The sequence below is a fragment of the Podarcis melisellensis genome, assembly GCF_964234715.1.
Source record: "Podarcis melisellensis genome assembly, chromosome: 10".
Lineage (NCBI taxonomy): Eukaryota > Metazoa > Chordata > Lepidosauria > Squamata > Lacertidae > Podarcis > Podarcis melisellensis.
The window spans coordinates 37,853,437-37,866,958 of NC_138542.1; the positions used below are offsets into that span (position 1 = coordinate 37,853,437).

The 13,522-nt window shown below is 50.0% G+C and overlaps 1 long non-coding RNA gene across 1 annotated transcript; it reads right to left on the minus strand.

The window, feature by feature from the left end:
• Positions 1–10,062: 10,062 nt before the first annotated feature.
• LOC309378503 lies at positions 10,063–12,888 on the minus strand. Its single transcript, XR_014172117.1, has 3 exons — positions 12,149–12,888; positions 11,605–11,735; positions 10,063–10,096 (listed from the first exon to the last, which is right to left on the minus strand). It is a non-coding gene; the product is annotated as an uncharacterized lncRNA (long non-coding RNA).
• Between the last annotated feature and the right edge of the window lie 634 nt (positions 12,889–13,522).

A 13,522-nucleotide genomic window follows, 5' to 3' on the forward strand; every position in this document is an offset into this window, starting at 1 on the left:
CCGCAGTTGGGGGAAAACAACAACACACTGACCCGATTTCAAAACGGGGCGTCATTTGTTTCTCTTGCGCTTAGAAAGCGGTCGGAACATTTGGTGCCTGGCTGAGAATATGCTAATGGCCCAGTCGAAACGCTGTTTGGAAACTGGGGAATCAGTTCCATTGAAACCAGGGGCGGCGTGGATGTGGGATGGGTGACAGCAAAGTATTCGGCTTTATTGGGTGAAGCTGAGAGCGGGAGCCAGTGCGCCACTGCTAGCCAGCCCAGCCGACTTTGATCGCAATGGAACTGGCGTTCGAGGGAGCCTGTTTAGGATCTGGGTGTACCTTTCGGACACCTGACTCCCTGGAGGGAGGGGGGAGCTTTGCTTTTGATCAAGGGCTCGAAGCAATGACAGTATAAACGAGCAGAGAGGAAAAAATTCTCTCCTACTGAGCTCGCCCTTTTCCGCACTGGAGGGGATCTACAGCGAAGAAAAAACGACCTCGCCAGACAAACGAAAATATGATCGCATCTGGTACCCCACCTTATTCCTAACACGTTTCCCATGTGATTCAACTTTCCTGTCAATTACGGTTAGAACTGAACGGCCAGACCTGCGCAGACTGTGTGGATTTATTCAGAAATAAGTTCCAGGAAGATCGTGGGCATGACAAGAAGAACCTGTTCCTTTAAATTTTGCGCCGCGCCTAATGCATTTTATATTAAACTACGTATATTGTACTGTATGTCATCATTATTGGCATTCACTGTTCTACAGGCTCACAATCTATAATAAACAACTCTAGTAGTATAGGGAGGGACATACTTGCAGCAGGTCAGTCCGATCCTGGGCATATTTCATCTGAAACAAGTTTCACCAAGTTGAAAAGGATGTATTGCACTGCACTGCGTTATGTGGAGTTGCATTCTATTGTATTGTGATTAAGGGCTAAAGCTACAGTCCTATGCACACTTACTTTGGAGTAGGTCCCGTCGAAATCAGTTGGCCCCTGAAACAGGAAGCAGCGCCGGGTCCCCTCTCTACCAGTACAAATGCAACACATTAAATAACTAACAATTTGCTGCGCTTTTATGACGCTCAAAATCAGAAGCAGTCGCTTTACTGTTGCTAATGACAGGGCCGGCGCTACCGCACAAACCCCATAAAACCTGTTAAGTCTTCTCCGCGCCACAGCAACAAACTTAAGGGGGTTCAACAAGTTGTCACTTTCTAGCAAGTGTAAACAGGATCGCAACCTTGAAGGAAACACACGACTGCCTTGCAGATTTTAATGCCCTTTCAAAACTTACGTTCCCTGCAAAATCTTGGGATAGTGTTAACTATCCTCTCTCCTGCTTCTAGGGTCCTACCTCACCGAACTGGATTCTGTCCCTGGGCAGTTTTTATTTTAGGATAAAACAGCACGCTCGCCTTCAGTGCTAAAGAGGCCGCTTTGTTGCTACCTCAACAGAGCGCTAATTTCGGGGTCTCCCCTCGGAGACGTGTGATTCCATTACAGCCAGTGGCGCGGCCGAAACCCTTTCCAAACTGCGGCGGCTGCAGAGCACAAAGGCAGCTCTTGTTGGGCTGGGGACAGGCTGAGATGAATTCGTTCAGGTTCTTTTGAAGCAGAAAACCCCCGATTCCGCGTTGCTGGGCTTTGGCCCGAGCATTTCAAATGCAGCGAAGCGGGCTTTGAAACTGCGTGCGCAGGGCACTCCAAAGCTTCGCGTCAATCCAAATTGATTGCGGAATTAGAATCGCAACCGAGGGCGCGTGGATGTCTAAGGCGAGTCCAGGCTGGGCAATGGCGATCTGATCAGCTTCTATGCTCTTCATTGGCATGTCAACATCTCCTCTGACCTCTCCCACCCCACCCCCATCTCTAGGTATGCAGAGTTCCTCCCCGAAACACTAACACGGAACTTTCCGGACCCAACAAAGGTTGGGTCAGTCGTGCTGTGACCCAACTTACTCGGCTGAAATCTAAGGAGCTTCCTCGTAAAAAAACAGGGAACTCACCAAATACACACCCCGGCCTTTGAACTAACCAACGTTTTGCACTGCATCACTCAGGGTTTGGACACAGACCGTAATGGGTGCGGGTCTCTTACAGAAAAAGAAAAGAAAACACCATTGTTTCCTATACAATGCATGTCTACTAGTCCAGCTGAGTCCCCTGTTCCTCCTCCCAGAGCAGGTTTTGTTCCTCTGTGCTGTTTAACGAGGAAACATTGCAGGAAGCGAGGAGGGCGAGCTCTGGAGCAGTCCTCGTGAAAGACACACTTTACAGAGCGAGGCTGCATTCACACGACAGTTCATTCCGTTTCCGTCCCTTTCCCCTAACTGTTAAGTTCTGCACTATATTTGAGCTTTCCCGCTATGTAAAAGCCCCTTCTGGAACTATAGTGGAACACAGTGCGACTTTAGCGCTCGTTTCCGTGTTATTTGCTTCCAGGGTCGAAACGCGTTTTCAAATAAAATGGAAATGAGCGCTAAACTAGCGCTACATTCCACTACTGCTCTGGAAGTAGCTTTCACCTCGTGTGAGAGCTCAAGTATAATGCGGAACTTAATGAAAATGGAATAATGCACCACGTGAGTGCAGAGTGTTGAACTGGGACCTGGGAGACCGGACTTCAAATCCCCACTCAGCTACGAAACTCAGCGGGTGACTTTGGGCCAGTCACTCAACCTACCTCATAGGATTGTTCTGAGGATAAACTGGGGAGGCGGGGAACTATGTACGCCGCCTTGAGCTCCTTGGAGAAAAGACGCGCTACAAATGTAAAACTAAAACAAAACTCACGAGTTAAGCCCAATTACTTTAATGGATCTTACTCCCAGAAAAGTAGGCATATGAATGCAGTCTTATGCTGATACTGGGTTTCACTTCGCTTGCTTAATCCTCCAGTTCTCATCCATCGACTCCTTCGTGTGGATGTGTGAGAGAGACAGGGTTCACTGTATGGATGAACTACGGGACCCGATCATGCAGCAGTCTTAACGCCATCCTAAGCAGTGTGCTTAGAAACGCAGCCAGGCAGTCTAATGGACGCGTCAAGGACTAATCCCACTGAGACCTGGTTGTCACTGTACTACTGGTCTGTGTCTGGCATGCTCCACAACAGACCGCAGGTAGGGGCTCACACGTCTGAAAGACCATTCATTGCATACATTTTTAAATAAAATAAAATAAATTCCTCCACACTTGGGGTGGAAAGGTGGACTACATCTCTAGGGTAAGTCTATGTTAGAGCCCTGCTTTTGGTCATGATGTTAGGTGGAGAGATTTCACCCCACACACATACCCTGCCGCCCCCAAGCATTGTGCAGTGGGACGGTCCAGAAACATGTTTGCCTCAGTGGTACTTCGCTTTACACGAAGTTTGCCAGAGGCCGCAATCCATGCTGATACGGAAGTCAATCCCATTCAACTGGCACCGAAGTAAACCTGGTTAAGAACACATCAGATATACCGCTTGCACTTTTTAGCATCTTTGTTGCACAGTTTCTTGGATTTCAGCAGGATCTGGATGGAAGAGGTCACCAGGCTGAGTCCCATTCCCTTGGGGCCTCTTCTCAATTCGCTTATAAAATGGGGGGGGGGAGGGGGTGTCTTGAAAAAGGCTCGCGTCGCTTTCCTAGCAACAACAACGATCAGTGTGCGCTCTGCCGCAGAAGAAGCCCAGAGGCTTTTGCTGGTACCTCGAAGGCAGCCTGTAACGTCAAGCATTCATGGCGCTTCCCAGACAAAATGAGCAATAGCTACCCGACTGTCCACGTGAAAACGTCAGTATTTAAACGAAGGGTTTGAAAAATATGTTCGACTCGGCGGAAAGCGAAAGGAGGCACGCTTGCTCAAATATTATGAGCAGACCTGGTGACCGCAAAGTCCCTTTCCAGCATTCACCTCCACGCTTAGGGTGTATTTTCAAAGGGCAGGCTCCCCTTCAAGGGGGCGGAGGGAGAGAGAGAGAGCCAAGAATAGGCACGAAACCGACGGCTTGAAACTGACCAGGATCCCTCCGCTGGAACACACGCGCCCCACACCGCAGGTACAGAAGCCCACCCCAAGCGCACCACGGCGCGCACGCCCGGCAGAACTGCGCCAGACGCTTTTAGCAACAGGAATAGTATCACTTTCCCCTCAGACTGAGACTGGTTTACTCGCGAGTCAAGGCACTTAGGCTCACAGCCAACAGACCTGCCCCTACTACATTGCATCATTTTCTTAAAACCAAAGGTTAGGCGGTTTACGTGTGTGTGTGTAAAAGAGCAAATATTTCTCTCATTTTTAGCAAGAGCCAGCCAGAATTTCAACTCAATAAAGTTCTCTCTTTCTTTCTCTCTCCCCTTCTCACTCTTCCCCTCTTTCTCTCTCTCCCGTTTGCCTTTCTCTTGCTGTAGAAACTTAGCATAAGTTGGACGATCGTTGTACCTTAATCCTAAACATGATGGAAAAACTAGGCAAAAAAAACCCTTTTGCAGCACGACCTTCCGTCTGGTTGACAGTGAACTTCGCTGCACACAGCATATCGAAGCACTTAAACTCAAAGGCAATTTCTTTGGGTGTCTCCCCCTCTTACCCATTGTAACAATATTTGAGAAAAGAATGTTAAAACCGAGCTTTTAAAAATCAGTGCTGTTTGGGGCAATCCTATGAGCAGTATTCCAAGGCAATTTTAATGATACTGGATATTTCAGTGGGAAAGTGAATCGTGTGCTTTTCTTCCAGTGAAATGAAGAGAACTTACAAATGCTGAACTGGATGTTATCAGTCCTTTGGGTTTAGCACTGAGAATCGATCTAAGGTATTGTAGTATCAACATTCTGGGCTCAAATCCAGTCCCATGCAGTTTCAATCGGAAGTAACTCCCACTGTTTTAGCGTTGCAGTCATAGAATCATAGGGAAGGGACCCTGGGGATCATCTAGTCCAACCCCCTGCAATACAGGAATACGCAGTCCAGGGATCGCACCTTGACGTTATCAGCACCACACTCTAATCAGTCGTTCTGTGGGTTTTACTTTGGAGAGACGTAACACCTGAATAGGATCAGGCTGCGCAGCACCATCAGACCTAGCAAATGAGCTTCAGTATGCTCAAGATGGGATGCATATCATCAAAGAGAAGAGGAACCGGACATGGAAAGGGCAAATGGGCCGGGGGAGGATGACCTACAAACTAAGCGCGGTTAGCTCAACCAATCCTGCGCCACGTTTGAATAGATCGACTTTTGAGAGAATGGGTTGTATCCAACTATGCTAAACTCAGAGTAGAGCTATTGAAATCAAAGGGTCTAAATTCGCTCGCCCGTTAATTTCAGTGGGTCTACTCTGAGTAGGGCGAACATTAGACAGGACCAGATGGGAAGCCCCAGGGCTATGATTCCTCTAGGAAATATTCCTTCAGCCATCATGGGGCAGCTTAGGATGGGTCCAGAGTCCAGTGGAGCTAGAATCCAATTCCACTCCGAGGTAAGTTTCTATTCAGGAAGCTGCTTCTTCCCAGCCCTGTCCCACTGTTTTCCATACTAAAACAGCAATCGTGGAAACAAGCCCATTGAATTCAGTGAGATTTCCGAATTCACCTGCACAGTTTTGCAGTGTCCTGACCCCCACTTGCATTTTATTGGAAGGTTAAAGAAATCCGAACTTACTTCCAAATAAGCTTGTGCGTAATGAGTTTGACCGCATGTACGATTATTTGGGAGCAAGACAAACTGAAGGCAAGGCTTTCTTGGAGTAAACCTGCATAGGCTGCATGCATACTTACTGAAGAGTAATTCCCATTGCACTCCGGGGAACTTTATTTTGGGTAAGCTCCTGCTGCGTAAAGGGAGATTGCGCCCTTAGCGCTTATTTTTTTGGTACCACGTGTGAAGGCTCTTGATGGGGGATAAATCAAATCGAGTGGGCTTTCTTTCCGGGGCTGCCATTGTAATCGCGTTGGTTGCAAAGCGGGGGGCCTGATGATGTTGACCAGGCATAGGCAAACTCGCCCTCCAGATGTTTTGGGACTACAATTCCCGCCATCCCTAGCTAACAGGACCAGTGGTCAGGGATGATGGGAGTTGTAGTCCCAAAACATCTGGAGGACCGAGTTTACCTATGCCTGATGTTGACCTTCAACTTCTGAGGGTTGACGGGATTCGTAGTTCATCAGTATCTAGAGGGCCACAGACTCCCCATCTCTGCAATGTAGACACAGGCCAGGTTGAAGCCTCAGGTGTGAAGCGGGATTGAAAGGTGAAGCCCCAAGCCCCCCCCCCCAACTTCCAGGAAAGGGATTTTGGGGTCGCTGCCTTAGTTTGCTCTTCCTTTTGAAAATATGCGCGAAAGTCGTTCCTTCTTATGTCCGTTTCATCAAAATAAGCGCAGATCTCCCGGGGAGCAAAGATTGAATCCACACGAGGAATATTAGCTCATCTCTCTCTGTTTGGAGAGAGACCTTAGATCCTCGCGCAAATCCGCATCCCGGGGAGGAAGTCATCAAAAAGCCGAACGTGCTTTGAAATCAACTGGGCTTTTTGCAGGAGGCGAAAGCAGGAAAGCGACCGCTGCCAGGCACACTCCCGATTTCCCCTCGTAATCTCTCTCCTGGACGCGACATTGACAGGTTTATGGCGCTCCGCATTAAAGTCGGCCTCGAACCGCTTTGTGCGCCGAAAAGCGCACAGAGCGGCGCGTAATCGCCCTGGTAATCAACGGCTCGTCTAGAGAAGCCTTTGCCATGGTTTTAAAAAGAAACATTCTCTGTTTTCTAGGCATGTGTCATGAATGGCAGCTGAGCCAAGCAGCCCCTATGATTACGGCTGGGCGAGTCAGTCGAGGAAATAAAGCGATTGTTGACACCAGGCTTGAGAGCCAAGGCAGGCTGGGAGCCTCAGCCATGGTCTCGCATTCCTCTCTCCAAATCTGGCACCCCCGTATCATGCGCAAAGGTGCTGAGAGGCGGCCTTCGTTTTCTCTGGCTCAGATGCGTAAGAGCGCAATGTTGCAATGCTGGCGACCTATAGCTGGCAATAAGTCAAGGCGACCTGCTTTTTGCTGCTGTGTAAACATGATCGGGGTGCACGTGGTCCAGCTTGGGCTGGGTCGTGCCTCAAATATTTAAAATCTAGCTTCCCACTGGTAACGTGGATTATCCTCACCTCGAGTGCTCAGAGGTTTTCCACGAAAATGAAAATAGTATATTAGCAGCTTAAAGGGTGCAGGGTGAAAGGAATACGCAGCTAGGTCAATTAGGATCGAAGCTGGTTTGGGGAAAAACGCATGAAGACTCACTATTTCCTAAGAAACCACAGAATAGGTATAGGCTGGGTAGGAATTGTTGCTAACGTCGTGTATGCAACGCTTCCAAATCCAGTGGTGGCGGCAGCGCAGTGGAGGCAGAGCAAACGACTTTTCGGCTGCCAAGTTTTGCCCGCTTGTCAAGGAGTAAGTCCCACTGAATTCGCTGGGACTTCAGCGGCTTTTCTGGGATGCCCTCTCGGTTCCTTCCACGTCTTCGATGATCAAAGAGATCGGGCGATAGTTGCAATCAGCTATTAGACAAGTGATTGCAAAGTCCACCAACACCTACACAATGGAGCATCCATGTACAGCCGCAGTATACCCGATTGGAGGTGGGCAATCGGGAGGGGTTCGTGCCCTTCCTGTGACCTTCGCGGCGCATCTGGAGGACTGCTGTTTGAACCCGAGTGCTGGAGGAGGTCTCCAATCCTACGCACGCTTCCCTCGGAGTAAGTCCCATTGAACCCCACTGGGAGTCTTGTTCCTGGGCGAATTGGCCACAGGGTTGGCCTGCAGGTGGACCTTCGGTCTGGTCCTGCAGTGGACAGTTCCACCTTTTCTTCATTTGACACTCTCATCTTTTCAGACTCACAATCCGGACTCAGGCAGTGGCTGAAGACTGGAACCATGATGATAGGTCCCTTTTGACTTTATTACAGATCCGATGCACGGGGGTGGGAGGGGGTGGGAGGGAGAGAGACAGAGAGAGAGAGAGAAACGGTTCGTGCTGGGCAGAGGCTGTCGAGAAAACGGCAGGAGCCTTTTGGACTGGTGAAGCAGTCGGCCCCAAGTAACGCGCTTACTCTCGGCGTCTTTTGCACGGCTGGAGAGCGTCCAAGCTTTGCTGAGCTGGCCTTCCTCAGCCCGTTTCCCTCCTCCCGACCTGGGAAAGCGACCTTGGCTTGGAGACTAGACTGCAGAGGCCGATTTCCCCCAGCCGGGCAAAGGCGGAGGCTTTGGTCACCCTTTCCCAGAGCTAGTCCCGTTCTCTGCACCTGAACAACAGCGTAGCAGGATTAGTCCCGGGAAGGTTACTCGGCGAGCCACCTAGAAAACCTGGGTCCATCAAGACTTGGACTTTTGCCAGGTTGGGCAAGCCACCTGGGGAGCCTCGATCTCTTGAGATCCTCTGACTGCTGCACTTCCAAAGACGACTCGGTGAAGTCGCATCCGGGCTCCAGGTGATTTTTTAAATGTATTTTTTGGTCGTTTGTTGTTGTAGTAAATTAACAAAAAGGAGGCATCGTGAAATTGGCCGTCCTGAAAAGGAGCTTTGTTAGGGAACCGTGACATTTCAGGATCTTGGCCCAGAGGGAGAATGTTGTGCTCGCCTCCCAAGAGGCTGCGAGGAGCTCCCACATTCCTCCAACGCGACTCGGACCAATGAGGAGCGCCGCCCTGGCTCTGCTGGCGGAGATCCTAAACCGCTGGCTTGGGAACAAGCTCCAAGCTGATTTCAATGGAATTTATTTCCAAGTCCGTGTTGTTATTTCCGATCGGGGTGTTCCTGTTGCATATCCAAGACAGGAACACTTCATGCCCATTAGCTATCCCGTAACACGTTTTAAGCAGCCGTCCATGCTCGCAACTACTGGGTTTTTCTAGACGTCGCCAATGCGTGGCAAAGGGGCGGGATGCGGATTCCAATCCGCCTTAAGGGCTTTGGCTACGGAGCCCCACAGTGCTATTTACGCACAACAAATTAACACCCGAAATAAACCTCTGTGTTTGCAATCAACGTCTTCCAGGAATTAGATTTGTGCCTAGAAATTCTAGAAAATAAGGCAGTCGGACGCGTAAGATCTTTTCAAAGCAGCTGAGCTTACTTAAAAGTAAACCTGCGCATGGTTAGATATATGTCCACTGAAGTCGAGGGTAGAGACTCTTTTTAAATCCCTGGAGATTTAACAGTTTAACTGTGCTATGGAAGAAATCGGGAAAAGTGGATCGCAGCGGCCTTTGCCGTTTTTGGCAACGGGATCATGCGCCTCTTTACTCGTTTGAGTTTAGCATCAAAACAAGGGCTATTCTGGCAAAGCAGACAGACAAATCCAGTTAGATGCGCCATATATAGCCATATATATATATACACACACCCGATGAACAAATCAATAAATGCGTCCAAATATATTATATACCACCAACAAAATTTAATAACTTACAATTCATTGGAATTTAGTATTTCAGGAAGAACTTTTTCTCACCAAGCGAACTTGATCACAGAGACACACCCCCCCCCCGCCGCCACTGGGTTCAATAAGCAAATGTATTTAAGGTTGCAGCCTAAATTATCCTCTCCGTACATTTCGCGACCACAGATTCATACACAACCCAGTTCAGTCAGTTTTGAACTCTAAACATCCAAATATTTCGGCTTAATCCATGAAAGTCCCGTTTGTTCCTCAGGCCTCCTTGCCCTTGTTCCCAAAATGTCCTTTGGGTTTGAAGAATCCTGTATTGTTTGAATAGTAGGGGTTTTTTTTTGTTGTTGTTGTTGTTTAAATCCATTTTAATATTGTAATAAAAGGAGCAAGCTCTGTGGTGGAACCTAAACAAGCGGAGAAGGTGCTAACCCACCTGAAACTGGTGCTGTTTAATTGTAGGAGCGTTTTTGTCATTGTTTGGACAAGTCGATCAAGTTCAACGGCAGATTGGCTGCTGACTTCCACGTCTAATTCGCTGGTTTATTTTGGGACCCGTTTGGAAAAGGAGCATTTAAAAATATCCACCCGTCTTCCTTGGTCAGGCTCAATCCCTTCTCCGCGGATAATCGCAGGCTTACGTACCGAGAAATGCGCTCTTTCCCCGGAGTTCGCCTTCAATGAAACAAGAAAAGAGGAGAGCTGTACGCGCGCATTTTCAGTTCCATAAATACTCGCGCCACCCTGGAAAGGCAAGGCAATAAAATCAGTTCCTTGTCTGTAAGGAATACGGTAAGTCGAGGGGAAGGAGATGCTAAGCAGGCAGGGCCAAAACGATAGCCAGAATGCTAACCAGGATGCTAACCTTACTACTCAAGAAAAGAGTCGTTGAAAGAGAAAAGGGAGGAGGGCGCCGGCTGGGAACGCATTTTAGGAAATTGACACCAAAGAGTGCCTGGGAAAGGCACCTTGTCAGTTTCATACAAAGCATAGCCACAGAACACCCTAACAGCTAGAAACTATAGACTTTTCTTTAAAGCTGCAAGCTTGCAAGGAATTGCTCCTAAAGGCAGGAGAATGTTCTCAGATAGCGAGGCTGCACGAATATGGAGGAGGGGCGCTTAACGGTTGACCCTAAAAAACCGGTATGATCCTCCCCATATGTTCTGCTCTGATCAAGAGGACTTGCCCTTGAAAGTACAGTTAACTTTTCAACTACATCTCGTGGTGGGAGGAAATTCGGTGCAATAATAATAATAATAATAATAATAATAATAATAATAATATCGAGAGCTACGTTGCTGATCAGACGATTCTCCCCGGGAAGCTCAGCTGTTGAGAAGAAGGCTCGTAGGGAGCATATGCTACAGAGAGAGGCAGTGACTTCCTTCTGAGAACAACAACTTTTGCTCACCTGGAAAAGAGGTCCCTATGGGACGCAAGCCCCCTACGGTTCCCCCTAGGCTGCCCGGCTGCCTTGCCCTCCCTCTCTCCTCCTTGCTTCCTGTTCCGTTTCCCTCTCACGCGCAGTGCGGATCTTTCGCCCTTTCTTTCAAGCAACCTTTTCTCGAGCCCGTTTGTCGCCTGCAGGAGTCCTCCGCCTTCCCTTCTCCACTTGCCCCCGCTCCCCCGGCGCGAGGGTCCTTTCTTTTCCCTCAGAGCATTAGCTCTGTCGATGGCCATCTCCAAGGGCGCCTAATCGTGGCGGACCTGCGAGCTAAAGGGCTGACGATGCAGCGCAGCAGCTGCGCTTTTCAGCGCACTCAGATCCGCGCCCCGAGCCCTCCGCCGGCCTCCGGAGCAGGGGAGGCCGTTTGCCCGGGAAGTCTCTCTCTCTCTCTCTCTCTCTCTCTCTCTCTCTCTCTCTCTCTCTCTCTCTCTCTCTCTCTCTCTCTCTCTCTCTCTCTCTCTCTCGGTGTTATCTCAGGGGACTGTCTCTCTCCCCTCGCGCACACGCTCCCCCTGGCCAAGAGCCGTCTTGCGATCGAGCCGACACCCTCTCGCAGCCGGTTCAGGGACGGCACCATCTCGCGAAACACAGCGAGACATCTGCAGCCCGGCCCGTATTATAAAAAAAAAAAAAGCGCGCGGGGTTGGGTTGAGTTGGGTGGGGGTCTGGCTGGTTGCCTGTCGTAGCCGCGGGAATCCGTCCTGAAAAAAGAAGCTTTTCAGAGCGATCTCACCTCCAGCCTCCTCTTGGAAAAGGAAGCGGCCCCGGCTTGCCTCTCTTTGCAAGAGATCTTCTGATCCCGCTTTGCGCATCTCCAGGCTGCGAGAAATGGACATCAGTGGCCTCCGCTTGCCTGCTGGGACCCTTTGGGGACATAGATGGAGCAAAGCCAGAGAAAAAAGAAAATAAATGTGGGGTGGGGTTTTTTTGGAGGGTGGGGGGCAAGCAGCTTAGGTCCCGGGCTGATCCGTCCACCCCAATACAGCCAGAGGATATTTCCCCCCTTTCCTTCGTAACTCCCCCTCTCCCTGGTGTAGAGGATCTTGTTTCTGCGCTGCAAAGTCTCCCTCCCCGGCTGTACACCCGCGTGGCCCGATCTTATCAAGAACCGAGGCCTATAAATCAGGGGAGCTCGTCTGGCGATGGTGGGGGCGCTTTCCAGCATCAGATCCAGGGCGAAGCACAAACTGGGAAGGATAGGGCGGGGTGGGGGCTCAAACACGCGCGCACACGCGCGCAGGAGGGCGGAAAGGGGCGACCAGCCAAGTGAAACTGACCAGAGGGAGCCTTGTATCCGTTCTGTTTTTGACTGGGGGACGCGAAAGGGAAATCCCATCCGGGAAGCAGAGCTCAGGCCTTGGAGAGCCGAAGAAGAGCCCCGAGGCCGCCCCTGGGCGCAGGCAGGGGTATCCTTAGGAGGCCCCGTTTGAACCACGTCCTCTCGCTCGTCCCGGCGGTCCCGGGGAGCCTATCTTGTGTGGTGGCGCTGAAAGCTGCGGCTGAAGGCCGATTCTCTCTCTCTCTCTCCACCGCCCCCCGCCCTGCGCAATCCCCTTTCCTTCCTCCCCTGCAGTTTTTGCTAGCTGACTGCCTTGGCTTGTATTGGGAGAAGGGGCGCGCCGCGACTGCAGCAGACCCGCACGTGGCTTTCATTTAGGAGACACCGAGCAAGCCAGCAACTCGCCGCGCCGAGCGCGCTTTCTCTCGGATACCTTCTCCTAGCTCCCTGGCAAGGCGAGGCCGAGGGGCCCCAAGGATGGCCGAAGGGCCGGGGATCTTCAAGCCGGGAGAAAGAGGAGGAGGAGTTCAGCAAAGGCCGATTGGAGCTCCTGACTCGGCGTAAGATAAACGCCTCCAAAACAAAACAAAAAAACACCCACACCATTATTTTGTGCGCCGTGTGTGGCTTTCTTGCTGCAGTCCCAACTGCTAGATCTCTTTCATATCTGATTCTTTTTTTTTCCTTCCTTTCTCGATCAGGACTTTTCACAGTGGAAGAAGGCATTCTTCAACCTCACCTCTCCTAAACACGCCGACTTGGAATGAAGCCCGCCCCCCTTCCCCGGTTGCAATTATTTCTCTCCTGCACACGGAAGCAGCTAGCTTCTGGTCGTAAGCCGGACTAGGTGTGTAGAAAGGGTTGGGCTTTGGGAAGTCAAGCGTTGCCAGCGGCTGGGATACAGATATCGATCTGCACACCATTCAAAGTGGTGGGGTAAAATGGTGTGTGTGTTTGCGCGCGCGCTCACACACACACACACACACACACACCACCACCCAATGAAAACCTCCGTTGGAGAATATCCAGTACCGACACTAGCAGGAGCCAACCGGCTAATGCTCAGGGCGCCTCGCATCTTGAGCCAATGGCAACGTTACCATGTGCTGGAATAGACCTCGAAATCCTGTAAGAATCTCCAGAAAATGGCAATTGTTTATAGTTTCATAAAAGACTGAATTATTATTATTATTATTATTATTATTATTATTATTATTATTATTATTGAACACAACGCACGCAAACCTGTTCTACAATCCACCTCCTGCGCGAAATCCACTGCAGTGATGGATGCGAAAGGGGGCTATGAAGGAAGAACTATTTATAGGCTGATTGTGGCCATTTCTGCTGGTGGATCATAATGATCCCCTAA